Source organism: Elaeis guineensis, chromosome 2 (assembly GCF_000442705.2).
Source record: "Elaeis guineensis isolate ETL-2024a chromosome 2, EG11, whole genome shotgun sequence".
NCBI classification, from domain to species: Eukaryota; Viridiplantae; Streptophyta; class Magnoliopsida; order Arecales; family Arecaceae; genus Elaeis; species Elaeis guineensis.
In genome coordinates, this window is record NC_025994.2 from 74,553,542 (window position 1) to 74,558,857 (window position 5,316).

The 5,316-nt window shown below is 47.1% G+C and overlaps 1 pseudogene; it reads right to left on the reverse strand.

Annotated features, from left to right (window-relative positions):
• Window positions 1-3,936: 3,936 nt before the first annotated feature.
• LOC140855641 (isoflavone 2'-hydroxylase-like) lies at window positions 3,937-5,114 on the reverse strand (annotated as a pseudogene).
• Window positions 5,115-5,316: the final 202 nt, after the last annotated feature.

Genomic DNA, 5,316 nt, shown 5'->3' on the forward strand with positions numbered 1-5,316 from the left:
TACCCCCACAACCCTGTTAGGAATAGAGGAGAACCTCGTCCTAACATGAACCGAAATTGACTGTCGGGAACAAGAGGAGAACCTCATCCTGACGTAAATAAAGGCCTAGTCGATCAAGACCGGATGAGGAGGAAGACCTCCTCAACGGCTCCTCTACGCTCTCATGACCTCGTTAAGAGCAGAGGAAAAAACCCTCACTCGAACACAAAAAAAAGAGAGGGAGAGATGAAAAGGGAAAGCGACGAACTACACCAGTGATAAGTGAAAAATAAACTACATCAAAAGACACAAGGACCTCGTCTCAACGAGGAAGGATACTTCTATCAAAAAACCCTCAGTCACTAAAAGAGAACTCGACACAGGCCGAGGAGAAATCAACTTCCTCAAGGTAACGAGAAGTTCGGATCCTCAAGCTCGAGCACCGGGAGGAAGCGTCAAACTCAAATGCCTCGAAAAGACCTACGGTCACGAACAAAAAAGGCAAATCAACACGGCGACAATCGAAAACCTTCAAACAACGTTGGTATCGAACAAGACAAAAGATAAAAGAAGTTTGGTAAACAATGACTCAAAGCAAGAATAGACGAGGAATCACAAACAAAGCCGATGCCAAACAAGACGGAAGATAAAAAAAGTTTGGTAAACAACAATTTAATATAAGAATGGACAAGGTAATGAAAAATTTTCTTTTCATTTCATTAGTGAAGTGTACATTACAAAGCCTTGAAGGCCAAAAAGGAGAAGCAACAAGAAAGGAAAGGAATACAAGGCAAAAGAGCTCCAAGGAAGCTCGATACCATCAGACTTCGAACTCTCGATTTCAGCCATCGTTGAGGATTACTTTAAGTACCCGACTCCTTCTTCCAACCCCCCTTTGGATTAGCAATTACTCCAGCATTATCTTCAAAGTACATATAGACGCCGTCCTTTTTGTGCCATGGCTTCCGTCGCCTCACAATGACGGAAGGCATGACCTTCTTTCTGAGATCGGATTTCTCCTTCTTTCTGACTTCTTCTTCCAGTCCCCCTTTGGCTTCCCCCCTTCGCAGGATCGGAAAGTACTCACGCTCGAAGATGTGCCACAAGCACGGGCTCTGAGCGATCAAGGCGAAACGCGACCGGATCTGTCTCTTCTACCCTTGCCTTCTTTGCCAACCCGGAAGTTGCAGCGCCTTCCCTCTTGTGGGCTTTGAGACTCTTAGCTGACATCCAAGCCACGTCCGTGTCCATATCGACAGTGAGAGAGGGACCGAAGAAACTCCCGTGCAAAGTGAGATCCCCGAAGGGGGAGGCGGGTTTAAATAGGCGACGGGGTCTGGTGCAATAATGACTGTAGGACTTCTCTGGCCAGTCTATAACCGCCGCGTGGCTCACTCACTGTGGCAAGCGGCTGGAGGTGGCCGACAGTTGGTAAAACCATTATTGCACTGTACCTGGGGCAGCGCTCTAGCGAAAATTTTGAAAAAAAGTCTTTTCGGATCGCCTTGATTTGAAAAGACTCCGGTACCAGCATGCCAAGCGCCAAAATATCTGGCAACCATCGAGTGCAAAAATCGAGGGGGGCAACTTCGGCTGTGAGAATTTCTCTGTACTTTCTTCTTTCGAAACACGAACTCGAAAGTAGGGGGACTGATGTTGGGTATAAAATACCTCCAGTCGAAGTTTGTAAAGGACCGATCCTTCTAGGACTTTTTCGGCTTCCGACCTTGTGCGGCGTCTCTCTGAACCCCCTCAACCGATCGAGCTTCCATAATACCGTCCGGACTTCTCCGACAATGAGCTTCTCCACCCATCTATCGGGCCGCTCCAAAGGCTCTCCGGGCCTCACTATCAGCCGACCTTCTACAGTAATCAACTATTCTCCGAACTTCTTTCGGACTTCGTCAATATCCGAGCTTCTCCAACAATGAGATTTTTACAGTAATCAGACTCCATCCAAGTTTCTACGATGGTCGACCGCCTTCAGGATTCTAACCGAGCTCCTGCGAGAGCCGAACTTCTACTACGAGCGGTCTACTTCGAACTTCTACTACGAGCGGTCTACTCTGAACTCCTACAGCGGACGGTCTACCCCGGATATCTATTGTAAGCAAATTTCATTCGAGCCTCTACTGTGAACAAATTTCTTTCGAACTTCTATTATAGGTAGACTTCAGCCGAGCTTCTTCGTAGCTGGATCCCGAACGAGCTTCTACAAGGGGACAGGATCCACTGACCAGGTTGCTACTCTGAGCTCCCACGACAATCAATCTTCGACCGAGCTTCTACAATAAGCGGTCTCCTTTCAGCCTTCTACAAGAACCAGACTCCGTCCGAACTTCCATAGCGGATGGATATCAGACGAGCTTCTACGACGGACAGACTCTGACAGCCAAATTTTTACAACGGCCGATCGCCTCTGATGTCTGCCGAACCTCCCTAACGTCATCCGAAGTCCACCGTCGGCCGATCCTCCATCAGATTCTTCATGAAATCGGACTTCTCTGATGGATAATCTTCAGACGAGCTTCTACATCAGGCGAATCCCAAACGGACTTCTCTAGCAATCGGACTCCTACCGGACTTCACCAACAGAAAGTCTCCATCCGAACTTCTATAGCAGATGACTCCCGCCTGTAGCATCAGCGCCTGAGACGTCCGACAACAGTAGACTCGTCAGCAGCCTCGAAAATATTCGAGCTTCTCCCAGATCGATGGGATAGAGAGCCATTCCGCGCACAATAGTAGACTCGTCAGCAGCCTCGAAAACATCCGAGCTTCTCCCAGATCAACGGGATAGAGAGCCATTCCGCTCCATCAGATATCCCAGTCGAGCTCCAGCCGACAGATCCGAACTCTCTGGCAAGTCACGATAATGGCCACTACCCTACTCCACTCTCCGCAACAGATTCCGCGTGACTCCACCACTCTTTGGCAAGTCGCGACAACGAACACCACTCCACTCTCCAGGCTCTATCACTCTCTGGCAAGTCGCGACAACGAACACCACTCCACTCTCCATAACAAACTCCACGTGGCCCTGAACAACCCCTGATGCCACTACTCTCCGTAACAAACTCCGCACGGCTCTGAACGGTCCACTACCAGGCGGTTACAAACATCGCTGTCAATCAGTTACGCTCTCCGTCTATAAAAAAGAGACCCCCAGATACGTTCTTCTCTAAGTTCTAAACTCTATCTCGAAACTCTGCTAAAATTCCCACTCGAGCACTCCATTTTTGTTGAAGCAGAGTACTGACTTGAGCATCGGAGGGTCTTGCCGGAGCATCCCCAACTCCGATTTAGACTTTTCTTGCAGGTCCCGGTGACGGCCGCGGTCATCTTAACTCCAGCAACTCCGGCTTTGGCGGAATTCTGCACCAACAACTGGCATAGATCTCAAAGTGCTCTATCCTCTATTGTTCATCCATCTGCATAAATCTCAATTTGCTCCATTTTCTATCATCCATTCACTTTAATAAATTTAAAATAATCAATTTTTTATCATTCATTTTTTTATATAAATTTTAAATCATTTTATTCTTTATCATTCATTTACTTACAATGATCTCAATACAATAAATTTTTTATCATCTATTAACCTCTAAAAACTCAAAGCACTCTATCCATACGGCTTTTCTTCATCTTTCTTCTAATTTGCATCCAAAATGAGAGCTCTTTGTTAAGTTAGTAGGAAAGACAGTTGCGAAATTTTACCAAACTTTAGTTATCTAATAATCTTCATATTATTATATTTTATAACGGAGATATATGGCCAAGCCACTTTACAACGGAGGGCATTTTTATAATTTTATCTTATAATTATAATAGATTATGATTAAAAAATTTTGACCCACATGACAAATAATTTGACAAATGGCGGTGGATGTGGGATCACATGCCGCGTCAACTCATGCTATCGAGTGGTGGCCATGGCCTCCCGCAATAATGGACCCGGCAAATTGCACAAAAACGACAAAAAATCGCTTCTTATCCCATTCCAATCAAAAAATCGTTTCTTATAGTCCCATACCCGCAGCAAATACTGACACCTCCTGAATGGGACTGGACCAACACTCTATTTTATATAATTGGATCCACAAAGACCAGAAATGGATGGATTTGTAGGTAGGGCAGGAAAACTTACCACGCCAAGAGATTTGATCATCTCATCGGTGTAGTACTCGGGATCCGTCTTCTGTAGCGATAACAATACACCCATCATGGTCTTTTTCTCCACTCCTTCCTCCCTGCTTTTGCTCCTATGCTCATCTATCAGTCTCTGCATGAACTCATCCCTCCCTTTTTGCACCGTCACCAACCTCTTGTTAACTCCCTGGTAATCAACCCACCTCAGCACCGGCAGGAAGTCACTAAGATTTGATGCTCCGATCAAGGAGGAACCTTCCTCTACTAACTCCCTGAACCGTCTCGCCTCCTCGGAGGCCTCCTCTTCCTCCTCCCCGTAGTACCTCTTCCCTGTGATCATCCTGGTGAGGACGTTCAGGGATAGTGCGAACAGCCTTGACTTGAGCTCCACCTTCGTAAAGCCTTCCGCCGACGAGGCCTTCCAGTCTCGGAAGAGCTGTCGAACCATGGCCTGGACCTCGTTGGCTCGGATGTCGGTTAAGGACTGGAGGCGGTGGGTGGAGAGGAGCTCGATGGTGGTGATGCGGCGAAGGTTGCGCCAGTAGGGCCCATAGCTAGCGCCGCCGAGGGAGGTGTAGTTGTAACTTATGTGCTTCAAGGAGGGGAGGCGGGGACGGTTGGCGAAGGTGATGTCGTTCTTAGAGAGGCACTCGTCGATGAGGGAAGGGGAGGAGATGACGAGGACTGGACGGGAGCCGAAGCGGAGGCGGAGGATGGGACCGTAGAGGTTGGAGAGGCGGGCGAGGGTGAGGTGGAGAGGTTTCTTGAATAGATGGAGGTGGCCGATGAAGGGGAGGGAGGGAGGGAGGGCTTGGTGGAAGGTTCTTCTTGTTCTTGGAGAAGAAGAGGAGTTTGATGAAGAGGATGAGAAGAGAAAGGAACAGGGAGATGTAGGAGATTGTCTCCATGGTGGACAAGACGATTATGGAATGGGTGAAGAAGTGCTCTCTCTCTTATCTTATCTGTAAAAGATGAGGGGGATCAAAATTGGATGATGAAGGTCTTGTCTTCTTCCTTAGCCAAAAAAAAAAAAAAAAAAAGTCTGTCTTGTCTTCATATTCGAGCTGTTGCACATGCTATGCTATCTTCAGATTACCTAATTACACGCTAAAAATGGAATGATCCGGAGACATCTAATTTATGTATCAAATAGTCCAAAAATGAACAACCTGAATAACACTATACTAT